We start from the raw sequence: 20,842 nt of genomic DNA on the forward strand, positions 1-20,842 counted from the left end.
GTTTATCTTATATCCTGATACTTTGCTGAAATCTATTAGTTCCAGTAGTTTTCTTGTGGATTCTTTGGGGTTTTCGGTGTATAAGATCATATCATCTGCAAATAAGGATGCTTTTACTTCTTCCTTACCAATTTGGATGTGCTCTATTTCTTTTTCTTATCTTATTGTTCCGGCTAGGACCTCCAGCACAATGTTGAATTCTTGAAAGAGTTTGTGTAAGATTGGTGCTATTTTTTACTTAAACGTTTGATAGAACTCACCAGTGAAAACATCATGGCCTAGGATTTTATGTGTGGGAAGTTTTTCTTTTTTGTTTTTTCATGATGAATTCAATTTCTTTATCAATTTTCAATTTCATCTTACATGCATTTTGGAAAATTATATTATTCAAGGAATTTGAAGTAATTTGTCTATTCCATCTAATTTAACACATATGTTGCCATAAAATTATTCATAATACTCTTTTTTATCCTTGTAATATTCCTAGGATATGTAAAAATAATCCCTTCTTTCATGCCTGACATTAGTAACTTGTGTTCTCTCTCTCTAGAGCTCTCTCTTTTTTTCCCCCTTGATCTGTCTATTTGGTTGATCTCTTCAAATAACCAATTTTTAGCATTGTTAATTTACTCTACTGTTTGTCAGCTTCTACTTTACTGATTTCTGCTCTTTTAACTTTTAAAACATCACCTAATAAGACCAGACTTAATAGTCTAACTGAGACTGAAGGGACCCCAGAGGACATGGCCCCCAGACTCTCTGTTAGCCCAGAACTAAAACCATTCCTTGACCATTCCTGAAGCCAACTCTTCAGACAAAGATTAGACTGGACTATAAGACATAAAAGGATACTGGTGAGGAGCGTGCTTCTTAGCTTAAGTAGACATGTGAGACTATGTGGCCAGCTCCCGTCTGGAGGCAAGATAAGAAGGCAGGGGGGAACAGGAGCTGGTTGAATGGACAACGGAAATACAGGGTGGAGAGGAGGAGTGTGCTGTCACATTGTAGGGAGAGCAGCTAGGGTGGCATGGCAATGTGTGTATAAGTTTTTGTATGAGAAACTGAATTCTAAACCTTCACTTAGAGCACAATTAAAAAAAAAAAAGCTACCAATATACATTCCTAACAACAGTGTAGAAGAGTGCACAACTCCCCAGTACCTTTTTCATTCAGGATGCTGGTCAACATACAACATTTTAAATAATCATGTGGGTTAAAATGATACTTCATTGTTCTAGTTTTCATTTTCCTAATTATTTTTGAGATCAAGCATTATTTCACATGTTTATTGGCCACTTGTCTTTCCTTTTCTGTGAATTGTGTATTCATATTTTTCCCTTTTTTTATTGAGCTGTGTTGATTGTTCTTTTTATTGGATTTGTAAATTTGTATATATTTTTTACATCAATTCTTTGTTATATATGTCACAAATATTTTTTCAGGTCAATAGCATGCAGTACAATTTTCTTTATAGCATCTTTTATCATACTTTTTTTTTAATGTGGACAATTTCTCAACAGTTTGCATTTTGTGTCTTACTTAGTAATGCTAAATTTACTCCAAAGCTATAAACATTCTAATTCATAGCTCCTTGTTTATCTAATACCAAAAAAAAAAAAAAAAAAACAAAACCTGTTGCCATCCAGTCGATTCTGACTCATAGAGACCCTACGGGACAAAGTAGAACTGCCCCATAGAGTTTTCAAGGAGCACCTGGTGGATTCAAACTACCGACCTTTTGGTTAGCAGCCATAGCACTTAACCACTACACCACCAGGGTTTCCTGTGTATCTAATACTTACTTCTTAATCCATTTGGAATATTTTGGCTGTGACAAAAGATAAAACCTAAGTTTATTTCTTTCCAAATGAAGAGCAAATTATCTTAACCATGTTCACTGAGTAGTCCATGCCTTCTTCAGTGAATTAAATATGCTGCCTTTCTCTTACACAAAATTCATATAACTCCCTTTTCTGTTCCATTAATTTATTCCTGGACCAATACCACACTTTTAATTATTATTAAAGCATTACAGTATCTTTGGTATTCTCAGTGCTTCGTTGACTTTTTTTTTTTTCAAAGATATGTCTGGGCTGGGTTTTATTCCTTGAATATTGTCATTCATCTTACATTCCAGATGAAATTTAGAAACGGCTTGTCAACTTTCAAGGCAAATCCTGTAGGGATTTTGTTTGGGCTTATATGCAATTTACAAACTAATTCATGAAAAACAAACATGTCTTTTATATACTAAGGCTCCCTCTCCAGAAACACAGCATGTCTCTTTATTAATTCATATCTTTTAAAAATATTTCAGTAAAGTTTTATGATCTTCTGCATATACATTTTATACATCTCTTGTTGGATTTATTTTGAGTATTTGATTGTTTATTTTGCTATTGTAACTGGGATAGATCTTTTTCTGGCTCATTTTTAATTTGTTATTCCTGGTACAGTGGAAAACGATTGCTTATGTTTGCTGTTATTCTCTTTGGCAAATTTGCTGGACTGGCTTATTGATTCAAATAAGTTTTGGAAGAAGACAGTTGTTAGTTAAATGACTGAACAATGAACTTTTAGTATACATAAATATAATCTTAGTTGTTTGTGGTAAAAATAGCAAAGTAATCAGTAATTTTATTTCAATTCCTTGGTATCTCTATCAGTGTTCACTAGATTACAGTACAAAGATATACACATTTAGCATCCATATCTGTGGGTTCAACTTTTCTGATCTCATTTATGAATTAAATTTAGGATTAGGAGACTTCAGTTATCAAATCATTTTTGTTCTAACAATGACTCTCTTCTGAATTAACTGAATGATGATGGTGAAATTCCTGAAGATGGAGGGACCAGGTTCTCTTTGGACCTGACTTACTGGTCACTCTGACACACCAGTCTGGAGTGCCTGTGTGCTTCAAGACAGTTCTCTCTTAATTTATTCCAGAGGTGGCCCAGGCATGGCCTCAGTTCTCTGCTCAAAGGGGATATTGGTTGATGCATTTTGGGTAGAAGGCTACAGAAAGTAAACCAGTGCTCACAAAAGAATGCAGGCCTCAGTAGGTTCATCCCTGTCTTGGTGGTGTCTGTAATTCAAACACCCCTCCTCCCTTCTCTTTTTCCTTCTAAAAACCGGTTGTTGTGAAGTCATTTCCAATCCAGGGTGACCCATGTGTATCAGAGTAAAACTGTGCTCCACAGGGTTTTCAAAGTCTGGTTTTTCAGAAGTATAATATTGTCAGGCTTTTCTTCTGCAGTGCCTCTGGGTGGACTCAACCAACTTCTGGTTAGCAGCCAAGTATATTAACCATTTGCTTCACTCAGGGACCCCTTTTTCATTCTGTTGTTGTTTTTAGGTGCTATCGAGTCAGTTTTCAATCATAGCTACCCTATGTAAAACAGAACAAAACTGCCCAGTCTTGCACCATCCTCACAATCCTTGCTATGTTTGAACCCATTGTTGCAGCCGCTGTGTCGATCCATCTCATTGAGGGTCTTCCTCTTTTTTGCAGACCCTCTCTACCTTACTAAGCATGATGACCTTCTCCAGGGACTGAACCCTCCTGATAACACGTCCAAAATCCGTGAGGCAAAGTCTCACCATCCTTGCTTCCAAGGAGTACTTTGGCTGTACTTCTTCACAGATTTGTTCTTTCTTCTGGCAATCCATGGTATATTCAATATTGTTCTACAACATCATAATTCAAAGGTATCAATTCTTCTTCAGTCCTCCTTTTTCATTGCCCAGCTTTCACACGCATATGAGGTGACTGAAAACATCATGGCTCAGGTCAGGCACACCTCAGTCCTCATAGTGTCGTCTTTGCTTTTTTTAACACTTCAATGAGGTCTTTTGCAGAAGATTTGCCCAATGCAATATGTCGTTTGATATCCTAACTGCTGATTCCACAGGCAATGATGGTGAATTCAAACAAAACGAAATCCTTAACCACTTCAATCTTTTCTCCATTTATCGTAATGTTGCTTATTGGTCCAGTTGTAAGGATTTTTGTTTTCTTTATGTTGTGGTATTATCCTTATCGAAGGGTATAGTCTTCGATCGTCATCAGTAAGTGCTTCAAGTTCTCTTCACTTTCAGCAAGCAAGATTCTGTCATCTGCATATCATAGGTTGTTAACGAATCTTCCTCCAATCCTGATGCCCCATTCTTATTCGTATAGTCCAGCTTCTTGGATTATTTGCTCAGCATACCGATTGAATAGGTATGGTGAAAGGATACAACCCTGATGCACACTTTTCCTGATTTTAAACCACGTAGTATCCCCTCGTTCTGTTCAAACAACTGCCTCTTGATCTATGTACAGGTTTCTCATGAGCACAATTAAGTGTTCTGGAATTCTCAATCTTCACAACGTTATCTATAATTTATTGTGATCCACACAGTCGAATGTCTTTGCATAGTCAATAAAACACAGGTAAAATCTTTCTGATATTGACTGCTCTCAGTTGAGATACATCTGACATCAGCAATGACTTCCCTCATTTCATGTCCTCTTCTGAATCCAGCCTTCGCTTCTGGAAGTTCCCTGTTGATGTACTTACTGTTACAACCATTTTTGAATTGTCTTCAGCAAAATTTTACTTGCTTGTGATATTAATGATATTATTTGATAACTTCTACATTCTGTTGGATCACCTTTCTTCGGAATGGGTACAAATATGGATTTCTACCAGTTGGTTGGCTAGGTAGCTGTCTTCCAAATTTCTTGAGCATCTCCAGAGCTACATCCATTTGTTGAAATATCTCAGTTAGCATTCTGCCAATTTTCCTGGAGCCTTGTTTTTCACCAATGCCTTCAGTGCAGCTTGGACTTCTTCCTTCAATACCATCAGTTCTTGATCATATGTTGCCTCCTGAAATGGTTGAATGTTGACCGGTTATTTTTGGTATAGCGACTCTGTGTATTCCTTCCATCTTCTTTTGATGCTTCCTGTGTAATTCAGTGTTTTCCCCATAGAATCCTTCGCTATCGCAACTCAAGTCTTGAATTTTTTCTTCAGTTCTTTCATGTTGTTCCTCTTTCGGTTTTCTAACTCCAGGTCTTTGCACATTTCATTATAATACTTTACTTTGTCTTCTCGAGCCACCATTTGGAATTTCCTGTTCAGCACTTTTACTTCATTTCTTCTGTTCGCTTTAGCTACTCTACATTCAAGAGCAAGTTTTAGTCTCTTCTGACATTGTTCTGGTCTTTTCTTTCTTCCTGTCTTAAACATGACCTTTTTTCTTTCTTCATGTATGATGTCCTTGATGTCACCCCACAACGCATCTGAACTTCAGTCATTAATGTTCAATACACCAAATCTATTCTTGAGATGATCTCCATGTTCAGGTGAGACATACTCAAAATCGTATTTTGGCCCTTGTGGATTTGTTTTAGTTTTCTTCAGCTTCAACTTGAACTTGCATATGAGCAGTTGATGGTTTGTTCCACAGTCTGCTCCTGGCTGTGTTCTGACCAATGATATCGAGCTTTTCCATTGTCTCTTTCCACAGATGTAGTCAGTTTGATTCCTGTGTATTCCATCCGGTGAGGTCCACCTGCATAGTCACCATTTATATTGTTGAAAAAAGGTATATGCTATGAAGAAGTCAGGGCGGTCTCACAAAATTTTATAATGTGATCTCCAGCATGGTTTCTATCACCAAGGTCATATTTTCCAACTACCAATTCATCTTCATTTCCAACTTTTGCATTGCAATGACCAGTAATTATCAGTGCATCTTGATTGTACGTCTGATCAATTTCAGACTACAAAAGTTAGTAAAAATCTTCAATTTCTTCATCTTTGGCATTAGTGGTTGGTATACAAATTTGAAATAATAGTCGTATTAACTGGTCTTCCTTATAGGTGTATGAATATTATCCTATCACTGACAGGATAGACTTTGAAGTGTTCTTTTTGATGATGAATGTGATGCCATTCCTCTTCAATTTGTTACTCCGGGCACAGTAGACCATGCGATCATCTGATTCAAAATGGCCAATTCCAGTCCATTTCAGTTCACTAACGCCTAGGATATTGAGCTTTATGCATTCCGTTTCATTTTTGACCACTTTCAATTTTCCTAGATTCATATTTTGTGCTTTCCATTTTCTGATTATTAATGGATATTTGCAGACATTTCTTCTCATTTTGAGTCGTGCCACATCAGCAAATGAAGGTCTCAAAAGCTCGACTCCATCCACGTCATCAAGGTGGACTCTACTTTGAAGAGGCAGCTCTTCCCCAGTCATATATTGAGTGTCTTCCAACCTGATGGGCGGATCTTCCAGCACTATATCAGACAACTTCCCATTGCTGTTCATTAGGTTTTCACTGGCCAATTTTTTAGAAGTAGACCTCCAGGTCCTTCTTCCTAGCCTGTCTTAGTCTGGAAGCTCCTCTGAAACCTGTCCACCATGAGTGACTCCACTACTATTTGAAATACCAGTGGTATAGCTTGCAGCATCACAGCAACACACACACCACCACAGTACCACAAACTGCCAGACAAGGGGAGGTTTTTCATTCTAAGATTCTATTATTCCAAACAGAAGAATCTCACAGGTAACCTAATGTATTTGTTTTCTATTGCTCAACACCAAATTACCACCAACTTTGTGGCATGAATCAACACAAACTTATCATCTCAGTTTCCGTGGATCTGGAGTCCAGGCCTAGCTTTACTGGGTCCTCTGCTCAGGGCTGTTGTTCCACCTGAGGCTTGCTATTATCTCCCAGGTTTGTTCAGGTTGTTGGCAGAACTCAGTTCCCTGCCGCTGAAGAACTCAAGGCAGCTTCCATCTTCTTTGAGACTACCAGGAAAACATCTGCTGTAGCTTTGAATCTCTGTCTTCTTCCTTCTCTGAATTCTAGACCCAGATTTAAAGGGCTCAATAGAATCTCCCTTTTGATTAACCAAAGTCGACTGATTAGGGACCTTAACTGCACATTTCTTTTACAATGGAACCAAAGCACAGAAGTGAGATGATTTTCATAAGACCTGCTCTCATTCAAGGGGAGAGAAATCATACAACCAGGGGACAAGAATCATATTCACAGTCTCTATTCCTTCTCCTCATTCACTCAGTCTGATTCCCACTCCCTTCCCTTCCAAAGCTTCTCCGCCACAGGAAGGCATCAAGTCAATTCTGACTCATGGTGACATCATGTGACAAAGTAGAACTTCCCCACAGGGTTTTCTTGGCTGATCATCAGGTCTTTCTCCCAAGGAGCCACTGGGAGTGTTTGAACTGCCAACCTTTGGGTTAGTAGCCCAGTGCTTAGCCATTGTGCCCCCAGGACTCCTTAGCATCCGTTTATTGGGAGAGAAATATGGCTTTTGTCTCTGATCTGGGTTGTTGTTGTTTTCCTTGTGTTAGCTTTTTTTTTTTGCCTTGAATTTCACTTTTTTTCTGTTTCTTTTTTGTAAGCTTTGTATTTTGAATCTTTACCGTCAACTTTCCCACATTGTTTTGTTTTAGGTGTGTCTCTTACAAACAATATGTATCTGTTGTTGATTTTTTTTAACCAATTAATCTTTAAATAGCTGAATTTAAGCCATTCAAAATTGTTTTGATTACTGATGTGTTTGGATTCATTTTATCTTATTTTGTTTTGTCTTTACTATACTTTTTTTAATGTTTCCCACTTCTTTTTTTGGCTTGATTGTATTTTCTTTGTTCTGTCTTTTCTAATAGTCTTAAAAATATACTTTGTTTTTCTAGTTATTACTCTTAAATTGTAACACACACATTTAAACTTGTCTTAAATTTTCTCACACCCTTAAACTTGTATTTGTCTAATGATTTTTAGAGAGATTCACTTCCTACATCCTCACCCCAAGAAGCCAAAAATTTTGGCATATTTTCACTTTTTGACCTTCTTCCTCATCTCCTGGTTTACCTCGTCTATTGTTATCACCCGGCGGTCTACCTCCAGATAATTATTATTATTTTTTACAGTCAATAGTTATTTAGACCTAATAATAAATTTTACTAAGGGTTTTAACTCATCATTGCTTTTTGTATCCTACTTGTTTCTTTTAGGTTCATTTTTTTCTCATGTAAGATTACAGTTTTCAGAACTTCTTTTAGAGAGTGCTTGAGGCTGGTAAACTGAGTCCTTGAATCTCTGAAAATTTCAGTAGCACACTTGTTTGAGAGTTTGGCATTCAATGTTTAGAACTTCAAAGACGTTGCTCCACTGTCTTCTTGTGACCCCAGTGGCCAGTGAGAAGTCTGATGTCAATATGATTTTTGTTCCTTTGTAAATAAGACTTCTGGAAGCGTTAGGGTTTTATTTTTCTCTTTAGTGTTCTGAAATTTCATTATAACATGTCTAGGTTTGTGTAACTGTCTGTATTTGTGTGTATATTTCATTAATCCTGCTTCACACTTGATGGGCCCTTTTATTATGTAGGAAGACTCATGTCTTTTTGCAGTTTTGGGCAATTTTTTTTCTTTTATTTCTTTTCGTTTTCTCTTTTTAGAAATTCTATTGAATGAATGTTGAAATTTTTGGATTTACCTTCCCTATCTTATCTGTCCTTTCATACTTTCAATTTCTTAGCTTTGTGTTGTGCTCAGGGAGAATTCCTTGATTTCACCTTTCAACTTAATTTCTGGACTATGTCTATTCTGTTGCTCAGTCTAATACTGTTCATTTTTTAATTTCAACAATTGATGTATTTTTGTTTCCAACATTCTACTTGTTTCTGCTTTATGGATGCAATAACCATTACAGACTTATTCTGTTTATTAATTCTGTTTGTTTGAGCATAAGTTGTTTGATTGGTTAACTTTTAGGGCACCATTTCTTCTTTGATCCTTCTTCACTTGCCTTTTACATTTCGGGGACTCCTTACAGTTTCTGATTCATCAAGAATGCTCCTTCTTATTATCCAGTGCAGTTATGGATTTAATTTTCCCATCAATTTTCTTTCATATATAATTATTCAGGGCAGTAAGAAGAGGATACAATAGGAATTCAGTCCACAGGTCATGCTAAGATGTTAGCATTTTATGCTTCATAAAACCCAGTCCCAGCCTTCCTTCCTATCTCCTATCTTACCTCATCATTTGGTCTCTCTGCACTGGAGCCATGCCAAATTGTTGGAGATTCTCATTTCTTGTATATATTTTCAGGTCTTCATGCCTTTGCACTTCTAGGTCCTCTGCCTTAAAACTCCTCTTTTTCCCTCCGCACACCCCAATTTTCTACTCACCTCTTGAGACCTAGCACAAAGCCTACCTCCTCAAGAAAGCACTCACAGTCTCCCCATCAGGGTAGTTACCCTTTTACCCTCAGACTCCCTATTTTACACCTGTGTCATGACACCTAGTACATTGCATTGCAGGGTAAACATTTAAAATGTAAATATATTAATGTGCTTTTCTTCTTTGCTTGCTAATCTTTGACATAGGGCAGGGGTTGGTAAACTTTTTCTGCAAAGGGCCCAACCTCCCATTGCCGTCAAGTCGATTCCGACTACAATGACCCTATAGGACAGAGTAGAACTGCCCCATAGAGTTTCCAAGTGGTGCCTGGTGGACTTGAGCTGCCGACCTTTTGGTTAGCAGCTGTAGCTCTTAATCACTACGCCACCAGGGTTTCCCTGCAAAAGGGCCAGATAGCAAATATTTTAGGCTTTACTAACCATACAATCTCTGTTGCAACTACTCAACACTAGCATTGTAGTGTGAAAGGAGTCACAAATAACACATAAATGGGTGTGCTGTGTTCCTGTAAAACTTTATTTATAACAATAGGCAGTGAGCTGGATTTGGTTCCTGGGTCATAGTTTGCTGACCCCTGTCCCAGGGGGTCAAAGACATCCACATGACCAGAGAAGAGATTAGAAATGTATAGCAGATGCTCTTAGCGTCTCATTCATATCCCCATACCCTTTTCCTTTCAGTACCTGCCACCCAACTTCTAATGGCCAACGTGGACATTCCTTGGCTGTGGGCTTTCTCTGACCTAGAGCCTATTTTGCCACCCATGCAGCAGACCAGTAAAAAAACAAAACCAACCAGTTGCCTTCCAGTTAATTCTGACTCATGGCCACCCCATGTGTATAGGTCTAGAACTGCACTTCATAGGGTTTTCATTTCTGTGACCTTTTGGAAACAAATCACCAGGCCTTTCTTCTGAGGTGCTTCTGGGTGGGTTCAAATCACCAACCTTTTGGTTGGTAGTAGAGCACTTGACTCTATCACCTAGGGACTCTTATTGTTTCATTAAACACACACATAGACCAGTGAACAGAAAAAGTCATTACCATCAATCAGTTCTGAATCATAGCAACCCCATAGGACAGGGTGGAACTGGTAGATTCGAACTGCCAACGTTTGGTTAGCGGCCAAGCACTTAACTACTGCACTACCAGGGCTCCACACAGAACAGTAGTGCCAGGAGTTAATGACCCTTAGAAGAGGGCCAATGTATAAATCCCGCAACTCACTTTCTCCTTAATGGGACAATTCTGAGGTGTGAGCTCTACACTGGTTCTCACCGTTCCCAGAGGGTTAAGCTCCAATTGCCCACAGTAGTCTCTTCTTGGTCACTGTTGCTGGGTGTCATCGAGTTGATTCCAACTCATAGTGACCCCATGTGACAAAGTAGACCTGCCCCACAGGGTTTTCTAGGCTGTAATTTTTACAGGAGGAGACTGCCACATCTTTCTCCCATGGATCCACTGGTGGGCTTGAACCACCAACCTTTCAGTTAGCAGCTGAGTGCTTAACCACTGCACCACCAAGGTTCCTTGCTTAACCATTACATCCCTTTATTGCCTGCCTTCCTCTCCCCAACACATACTTATGCCCCATTCCTGTGCTGGTGCTTCCTGGGATCACCCCCCAAATAAACTACATACAATTGAGTCCTTATCCCTCAGTCTGTTTCTGAAGGAACCACAGTTCAATACTTGAACTTTGTGTGTTTTGTTTTGTTCTAAGGCTATGGCCTTGAGAGAGTATTTGCCAAATTCCTTTAGTTCCCATTTATGTAATCGTTGTCCCAGGCCTGAGGGTCAATGTTCATAGAGTTCTCTACTATTGTAACAAGATACTTCTGTCAGCCATTAAGGCTTAGGTGGAGCCATAAAGAAGAGGAAGGTGTGAGGGAGGTCCTCCCAGAAAAAGAAAAGGAAAAGCCCACCCCTCTGAGATCACAGTAGACTGTGGGAAGAAGTCTATGAGCCAAGCAGGAAAACGACACAAGAAGGTACCTATCTCTCTCTGTCTCTCTCACACACACACCGGCCACACTTTAACATTATAAGGGAAGGTAGCATCAAGAACAGAGGACCAGCTCTAACAACCTCCTAATCTCTCAGCTCCCTGTTTAGGCCTGTTGGAAGGAATTTTGTTTTAGGCTTGTAGGTCAGTGGTTCCCAAATCTGACTGGGGATTGAAACCCAGATCACTTAGGATGGAAATCACACTGACTTATCAGTTGCTTCTGATGGCAGGGTCTAAGAATCTGTTTTTCTTCCCAGACTGTTCCAGTTTGAAAGCCACCAGCTAGATGTCCTGTGAACCCCCACACAACCGCACCTCACCCACCCACCCCCGAATAAAACCTAAACAGTTTCTGTCCAGTCGATTCTGACTCACAGTGACCCTATGTGTGCAGAAGAGAAGTGTGCTCATAGGGTTGTCAATGGCTGTGATTCTTCCAAGGTGTAGAATCAAACTGCCAACCTTTTGGTTAGAAGCAGAGTATAACAGCTTGTGCCCACCCAGGGGCTCCTCACCTCACCCCCAAGCCAAACCAAACCAGACCAAACCCACTGCCGTCAAGTTGATTTCGACTCATAGTGACCCTATAGTACAGAGTAGAGTTGCCCCATTGGGTCTTCAAGGCTTGCAGATCATTATGGAAGAAGACTGCCACATCTTTCTCCCACGGAGTGGCTGGTGGTTTCAAACAGCCAGCCTTTCAGTTAGCAGCCAAGCACTTTAACCACTGTGCCACCAGGGCTTGTTCACCTTGCCCCAGCTGACTAAAATTCTGCAAGTTCAAAGTTATTGTTACTTTTCGGAAAAGCGTTCACAGTGCCACAGCAGTGTTGATCCCATCAAAGGCTCTGAGTCCTATTGTCTTTCTTTGCTTAGGGAAAAACTTTTCATTCAGGTAGGAGTCATGACCGTTCACAAAGAATACTGACATCCTCCCACCCTTCCTACCTTCCACCTGTACTTTCTCAGGGCTGAAAAGGAAGAGAAGGAGCCATTGTGCAGTCTGTGGGCTCCTATTCATACAGTTGCAAAACTCTATGTGCTCAAGCACCAAGTTTTCACATCAGGCAAATTAGAAGTAATTTTTTTTTTTTATAAAAATTATTTTTTGTTGTACAAAAGGATTCAGTGCAAGTTTCTTTTTAACATCCAAATTCTTCAGTGCATGCAAATTATGAGTCAGTTTCCGACAACTCAGTTGACTTTTCTTTTTTAAGGAATATATCAATTGTGTAAAACCAAGTACACTGGAAAGTTCCTCATTACTGGTTGTTATGCCTTTGAAGATTCTGGATAAAATTCTGTATCAGAGTACCCGGTTATGGTTTCTGGACACGGAATCGCCCGCTGAGTTGTTCAGACATTTAGACATTGTCATTGGAATTTTGCAAAACAATAACTGGTATTTTAACTTGAACTTCTGGAGCCATTTTACTTTCTAAAGGTTTTCAAGTGAGCAATACGATTGTTCCCATCTAACAATCCAGGGCACTGAGGGACTGGAGACTTTAATTGAACTGCCCACGGTGACAGATCTACAAAAACCTACAGCTAACATCTTAATGCTGAAAGACTAAATGTTCTCTCCCTAAGATCGGGAACAAGGCAAGGATGTCTGCTCTCACCACTCTTGTTCAACATAGTACTAGGATTTCTAGCCACTGACAAGAAAAATAAACAAAAGGCATACAAATTAAAAAAGAAAAAATAAATAAAATGGTCCCTATTTGCAGATGACATGATTGTCTAGATTAAAAATACCAACGAAGCTACAAAAAACTCCTAGCACTAATAAGTGAGTTCAGCAAGGCCACAGGATTTAAAATCAACAACAACAAAAAATTAATTGCATTTCTATATATTAATGATCATGTGCAGACAGAAATTAAAAATACAGTATCATTTACAATTACTCCAAACAAAATGAAATGCTTAGGTATAACTCTAACAAACATGTAGAGAATATGCATGCTGAAAATTGTAACATGCAAATAAAAAAAAAAAATCAATGAAGACCTAAATAAATGGAGAGACATACTATGTTCATGGATTTGAACGACTCAATGCAGTAAAGACGGCAACTTTCCCCAAATTGATTTATAGGTTTAATGCAATCAAATCCCAGCAAAGTTTTTTGTAGGCTTATACAAACTTATTCTAACATTCACATGTGACGGTATAAGCCGTAGCATAGCTAAAACAATCTTGAAAAAGAGAATAAACTGACACGAATCACTCTGCCTAATATTAAGGCTTACTGCAGAGCTACAATAATCAAGACAGTGTGGCACTGGTGAAGGAATAGACAAAAGGTCAGTGTAACAGAATAGAGAACACAGAAACAGACTCACACAAATATGACAACTGATTTTTAATGGAGATACAAAAGCAAGTCAATGGAGTAAAGACAGACTTTTCAACAAATGGCTCTGAAACAACTGGACATCCGTAGTCAAAAAAAAATGAATCTCAATGTAAACCTCACACTTTTTATAAAAAGTAACTCAAAATGGATCACAGACTTAATGTAAGAGTATAACACTTTCAGAAAAAATAGGAGAAAATCATCAGAATCTAAGGCTAGGCAAAATTCTCAGACTTGACACCAAAAGCAAGATCCAACAAAAGAAAAGATGAATTAGACCTCATCAAAATTAAAAACCTTTCCTCTGCAAAAGACCCTGTTAAGAAAATGAAAAGAAAAGTTACAGGCTGTGACAAATATTTGCAAACCACACATCTGACAAAGAAGTAGTGTCTAGAATATATACAGAATTCCCAAAACTCAACAGAAAAAAAAATCCAATTAGAAAACAAGTAAAAGACATGAACAGACATTTCACGAAACAGGGCAGACAACAAATAAGTACATGAAAAAATATTCCACATCATTAACCATCAGGGAAATGCAAACTAGAACTATGAGATACTACCATAACTACCAAAATGGCTAAAATAAAAAATAGTGACAACACCAAATGCTGACAAGGATGAGGAGAAACTGGATCACCCATACACTGCTGGAGGGAATGTAAAATCATACAGCCGCTCTGGAAAACAGTTTTGACAGTTCCTTATAAACTAAACATGCAATTACCATAGGACCCAGCAACTGGACTCCTGGGCATTTATCCCAGAGATGTGCAAACTTATGTTCACACAAAAACCTGTACACAAATGTTCGTATCAGCTTTATCTGTAATAGCCCCAAACTGGAAACAACCCAGATGTCCTTTAATGAGTGAACAGTTAAACAAACTGTGGTACATACACACCATGGAATACAACTCATACAACTCAATAATGAACTACTGATAGGCACAACGACTTGGATGAATCTCAAGGGAATGGCGCTGAGTGAATAAAGCCAATCCAAAAAGACTACATTACAGTACAATTCCATCTATATAACATTCTTGAAATGATCAAATCATAGAAGTGAAAGATTAGTGTTGTCAGGGGTTTGTTTAGGTGTGGGAAGGAGGTGGGCATGGTTGTAACAAGGCAACACGAGGGATTCTTGTGATGTGGTGATGGAACTGCTCTGTATCTTGACCGTGGTGGTGGATATGTGGACCTACACGTGATAAAATTGCATAGAACTAAATACACACACACGGAAATGAATACAAGTAGATCTTGGGAAATCTGAGTAAGATCAGTGGATTGTATCAATGCCAACATCCTCGTCGTCATATTGTACTACAGCTTTGGGAATTGTGAACATTGAAGAAATTGGGTAAAGGGTACAATGGCTCTATTATTTCCTACAACTGCATTTGAATGAATATACAATTAACTCAAAATAAACACTTTATTTTTTTTTTTAATGTCTGAATGCTCTTTGGCTATATTAAAAAAAAAAAGTGCAATCCTCTTAACACAATGACCAACGGCAGAAGGCTATTTCTCCAATTTTAAGAAACCACCTAACGCATAAGTGCCACCCCTCATCTTGCTGTCAAGAGACTTGTGCGCTGCACAGTGCTGGAATTAGGAATTCAAGGGGGAGACACTGGCCCTGGCCTCGCAGTGTTCAGGGTGCGTGTGTGTGTGTTTCTGTGTGTGTGTGTGTGTGTGTGTGTGTGTGTGTGTGTGTGTGTGTGTGTGTGTGTGTGTAGGCAGGCGGGCGCTGATGTGAGCGAGAAAGCAGAGGGAGCGAGAACTATACCCTAACCTTCTGTCAAGGAAGGTGGCGACCTGGTAAAGGTGCTGTGCTGAAAGCCGGGAAGGGTCTGAGGGAAAGGAGGGTGCTGGCGCCTCGGGCACTTCCTCCCGCTGCACCCTCCAGGAGGCCGCGGGCTGTGGCTGAGCAGCCCCAGTGCTGCGAGTGAACCTCACTGTCCACAAGAAAAGGTGAGCGCGGGACGAGGACGGGGGTACAGCCTCAGGCAGCGAGCCGCGTGCTCGGCAGCCTGGCTCACAGAACGGTCTCTGGGCTTGATGCTGCAGCAAAGACGCCAAGGAGACTCCAAATGCTGGGAGCTAGGCGCAGTGGCCGGGGAGGGTGGGTCCGCCCGGAAATCCCGGCGGCGCCAGCCGGGTAGCATCTGCAGGCCGGGGGCGCGCACACTAGGGGCACGTGGGTGTGGAGGAACCGGCGCCCCGGGGCCTCCTCCCTGCAGCGCCGCGGCGGCCGGTGCCTGCGCTCGGCCGACCCAGCCCGAGCTGGAGGGACAGCAGGCGGGGTGCCTGCCCCGCTAGCCAGTACGCCCAGCCCCAGCCTGGCACCCAGCTGGCGGGGGCGGGGACAGTGGCGAGGCCCGGCGCCTGGAGGCGCTCTCCGCTTGCGTCTCCTCCCGGGTTCCGGGGCCTCCTTCCCACTCCGGTGTGGGAAGCCAGAGGGCTTTGTCAGGGGTGGCTGGGGATGCAGGCGGGGGACGAAGAGGCTCCCCGACTGGCCGAACGCTGGCACAAGGAAAAGACTGGAATGGACAAAGATCACTGGGTACGCCGTGGCGCCTCGAGGGAGTTACGCCCGCAGCCAAGCCCCGGACGCCGGCGCTGGGGACCCGGTGGGGACGGCGGGTTCCACGTAGGTGGGCCCCGAGCTCGGTGCAGCAGTAGGGTCGCGGGTAGCTGGCGTGTGCACTCCCTCGTGCCAGCACTGGACTCGACTTCCACCCGCCCGGGGAGGAGTAGGCGGCGGGAGCGCGCCGGAAAGAACAGGCGGCCAAGTGTGGGGAGGGGCGGGACAGGGGGTGCTGAAGGTGTGGCCGCAGGAGAGAGGAGAAGGGGGGCGGGGGGGTGCCCGCCAGTCGCACTGCAGTCCCTGCTGGCGTTAACCTGTTATCGGAATGAAAGTAAGAGAGGCCAAGTAAAGGGGCGAGAGCAAGCAAAGACTTCCGCGCGTTCCAACCGGCGCGGAGGGATTTGGCCGCGGGGGCGTGGGAATCGCTGCGCAAGGCTTAGTGTCTTAATGCCGACAGGTGACCGCGAGCGCAGCGGCGCCCCCACTGGAATAGAGTTCCCGAGGGCGCAGAGATTCCTTAAATTGGGCATTTCCAGTAGGTGCTCTAAGCCCAGCTTCAGTTCCATCTCCTTCCTCCCCGACCCCCCCGCTCCACATTCCTCCAAGTTCCTAGCAAAGATTCAGCGTTGATTACTACCAGCTTCATTGTATGTAAAAAACAGTACAAATTCCTCACTTTGTTAACCATCCCGACTTCCAGTCACCGCGGGGGCAGCTTTTCACAGTCCTAAGGCGTGGTCACTCCAAACCCACAGCGAGTTGCTGGTGCCTTCTGCTCCTGCTCCGCAAACCCCGGATGGTGCCACGGCCAGACGCTGAAGGCAAGGGCTCGGTAGCCGCGCCGCGCCGGGAAGCGGTGGGTGGCCTGTCGACTGCTGGGCTGCAGCGCGAGCGGTCCCGGCCCAGCCGAATGTGTCCGCGTCTCGCGCCCCCTCCCTTGGAGGGCGGATGGCCCGGTGCCGACGCTTGGTCAGCGTCTCTCTCCTCCCGGATATAGCGCCTTTTCTTAACAGAGCGTGAACCGGTAGAGAGATGAACTCGGAGTCCGAAGAACCTTCCCGCCCTCCTGTCGCCCCTGTCTCCTGACCCCTCTGCCCTTCACCAGGACCAGAGATATGGGTGCCTCTGCCCGCACTGGAACCTCTGCCCTCAGCTCCTCACTCTCAGAGCAGCTGCGGGAGGGCATTTCCGATTTACCTGTCTCACAACAGCAGCCACACCGCTCTGCTTCCCAAGGACAGAGTCCATAAAAGTCTGAAACCCTGCCCGCCCCACCCCGTGTAGGGCGACCCGCCGTGTGCGTGTGTGTGCGCGCTCGGCACGCATTTAACTGCAACGAGCAATTCCCAGACGAGCAAGACAAAGCGTTTCATGCAAAGATGGTTCAGAGCTCTAGTAAAAAGAACACTTTCCCTAGGCACAGAGTAGGTGCTCGCTGTCTGCCGGCTTCTAGGGCGCCCGCTTCTCGGAAAGGGATCTTAACTTCGGATTCCCGCCAGATCGGCTAGGAAATTACCTCCCCTAACAGTCCCGCAACGAGTGGCCCCCCCGCCCCCGCGGGGGCGCAGGGCGAATCTGCAGTCTCCCGCCCTCCCCGCCCCCCAATTCCTGCCTAGGTAGCCGTCTGTGGTGTGGGGCGGGGGGGGGGGGCTTTATTTTTAAGCGTGAAAATTCTGTCTGCGTCCTGTGCGCGAAGATTCTCTTGTCACAATAAACCCCCAATTTTTATCTGGTGGTCATCATCAAGATTAACACTTGTAAATGAAAAGGTACCCTACCTTGCCTATTGACGAGGTTTTTTTTTTTTAAAACTGAGCTTTGGCATTCTCCCTGCCCCTCCTCCCCCCATGGACTTCCATGTTATTGATGCGATTTCCCCAACCTCTGTGGTTTGGAGAAAAGGAGCGGGCGGGGGGGAGGGGACGGTATCGAGGCGTCCACCTGGAGAAAAAAAAAATGCTCCTTATTAATTTAATTGATTTAGATATGTTACTTCTCCCAGCTCTCCTCCCCTCAATTTACAATTGTTAGTCTCAGCTTCCTGAAGAGTTCCCTGTGTAGCGTTTGTACCAGCTTTCCAAATCTTTCCCTGTAAAACTGGCCGTCGCTTGTCGCACGCCCAGCGACGCCCAGGTACGAATGGGTCAATGTTCCGGTTTCAAGACCAAAGATCATATTCTGGTTGGAAGGGCCCTCAGGGGCGGAAACGTGTTGCCCTGCTGGCCGAGGTGGAGAGTGGAAGCTAGAGCACTCGAAGACCAAGGGTCTTTCTCCCACCCTTCCCGAAGTGCCCGAGACTCAGCTGAGGGCGGTGGCGGCCTCGACTGGAAACCACGTCCCCACCCAAAGGGAGTACAAAACTCCCTTGGACTGAAGTTTGAAAGAATCCAGTGTAAAGACAGACTTCTTCCTCCAATCTGGTTAGAATAAATAATCATACAAACATAACCACCCAAGTGAAGAGCCGACGCCCAGATTCGCCGTCCCCACGTGTTGCTGGAGTTGGCGTGGACGCGTCCGCAGGCACAGCGGCTGACGTGACACCGCATTTTTTCCGGATTCCTGCCTCCTAGGGTGGTGCAGCCTGGAGAGTGGGGTACAGGGAGGTGGGGGAGGCGGCTGCGGAATCCACCGGCTCTGAAGGAGCACTGGGGCTTAGAATAGCACCCTACTCTGGGGGCCCCTCGCAGAAGCCCGTTACCCCCGATAAGAAAAGCAGTGTTCGTTATGGATGTTTAATAGCGGCCTTCCCGCAACCAAGCGGCGCGTTCCTGCAGGCACTACTAGCTTGGTTGTTTTAATCTGACCTTTTTTAGCAACCTGCTCCCAGAAGCTGCGAACTGGATTCGCACCCCGAAGAGCCCCCCCCGCCCCGCGTCCTGGGGAGGACTGGAGACTGCCGCTCCCGCGGCGCCCTCTCCCCCTCCCCCCCGAGGGAGCAAACCGCCGTCCCTCTGCGTCCTGACCCGGGAGCCGTCAGGCATTCCGGGGCGTGGTCGGGGGTCTCCTGGCCCGCGGATCCGGGCGATGTCTGCAATGCACCGCTGTGGGGTTCCTCTCTGGTAAAACGTGCCGGTGTGCAGGCAGTTTTTTTTTTTTTTTTTTCTAAGTAGCGCTGGCATCTACGGAGCGGCGGTGGTCTGCACGGACAGTGCCTGTATCTAGAGGTGTGGGGGGAGGGTACTGCGGCCAGAGGACAGGAGGACAGTGCAGGCCGGCTGGCCTGTGGGAACCGGTTCTCCCCGGATTCAGCGGCCAGGAGCACCCCGCGCTGAGGCTAAAGGGGCTGGTAGGCTCTTCTGCACCCCCGTGTGTTCCCCCATCTCCCTTGTGTCCCCCGGCTTTTCCAGCAGGAATATGGGGTGCCCAGCGGGGGTGGGGCGCTCCGGGCGGCGGGGCCGGACGGTCACGTGTCCCCCTCCCTCGCCTCTGCGGCGGGAGTTCCAATCAGAGCGCGCCAGGGGGCTCCTCCTGGGCAGGAACCACCCGGCTCGGCGGCGGAGGGTGGGCCGCCGTCACCTGACCGCCCGCCCCCGCCCCCCGCAAGTAGGGGCGGTGGTAGCGTCTGCTCGGTTACAAATGGCCCCTCCCGCCCCGCTCTCTCCGGCTCGGCGCGGACCCGCCCGGGCGCGCTCCTCCGGCCGGCTACCGGCGTCCAGCCGCCTTGCCTGTACCGGCCGGTTGTGCCCGCCACCCGTGAGAGCGCTCCCGGCACAGAGCGCGGAGGCTCGCTGGTGGAGGTAGCGACCGGAGGCTGGACAGCCGAGTCTCGTGGGTCGCTTACGGGCAGGTGAGTGTGCAGATCCGGCTTGGGATGCCGCGGAGACAGTGCGGGGTTGGGGCGCAGGTTAAGTTTGCAAAGCGAGCCGGAGGTCTCTCGTCTCCTCGGCCTCCTGCTTGCAGCGTCCGCGGATCGGGGGCTCGGGCAAAAGCCTCGATTTGGGGGGAGGGTTTCGGCAAATTCTGAAAGACACATCGGGTGCGAACGTGTAGCTATAGCTGATGGGGGTTAGACAGGTGCACACGAGTGTGGCTGCGTGTGTGTGGCTCCCGGGTGAGGCTCAGCCCGAGATGGGGCGAAGCCTCTACTGCCGGTCATTCTGTCCCCAAAAGCCACTTAGATGCCAGAGAGAGAAATTGCGCTGCTCTGAGGTGGTCACGGGATGTACCGCAGTAAATCAGCGACCCCAGTATTTCTGATAAGCCCCTGTGGAAGCAGGAGTGCAGTGGCTCAAGAAAGTGTGTGGTATTTTAAGGTATCCAGAAAGTATTCCTTTTACCTTTTAACTTCTTGGTCGAAATTAGTATAAAAAGTGCTGAATCATGCAAAAAAAGACCTGGAAAATAAGGTACTTCATTTTTGGTAAAGTTTTTCAAAGCTAATAATACCTCCATTTTTGGATGAATGCTTGAAATTTAAGGTGTAGACCTTAGTTGTATTTTATTACTGTGCCTTGGCTTTATGACTACGGGTTGCTTTTCTTCTTTCTTAATGGTGAATTGTAGCCATTCATTATCTCTTACCCTCACCGTCCTCTTGCCCCCTTCCCCCAAAAAACCCAAAAATACCAAGAATTTGTGTGTGTGTGTGTGTGTGTGTCCACGATTGTAAAAG

The 20,842-nt window shown here is 44.4% G+C and overlaps 1 long non-coding RNA gene across 2 annotated transcripts in view; it reads left to right on the forward strand.

Annotated features, from left to right (window-relative positions):
• Positions 1 to 19,581: 19,581 nt before the first annotated feature.
• The window catches only part of LOC126063585 (uncharacterized), a 140,972-nt gene continuing 139,711 nt past the window's right edge, over positions 19,582 to 20,842 (forward strand). For both annotated transcript variants that reach the window (XR_007514394.1, XR_007514393.1), the window contains exon 1: positions 19,582 to 20,017. This is a non-coding gene — a long non-coding RNA (uncharacterized LOC126063585). The remainder of the gene's footprint in view (positions 20,018 to 20,842) is intronic.

The sequence above is a fragment of the Elephas maximus genome, chromosome 20, assembly GCF_024166365.1.
Source record: "Elephas maximus indicus isolate mEleMax1 chromosome 20, mEleMax1 primary haplotype, whole genome shotgun sequence".
In the NCBI taxonomy this organism is placed as follows: Eukaryota; Metazoa; Chordata; class Mammalia; order Proboscidea; family Elephantidae; genus Elephas; species Elephas maximus.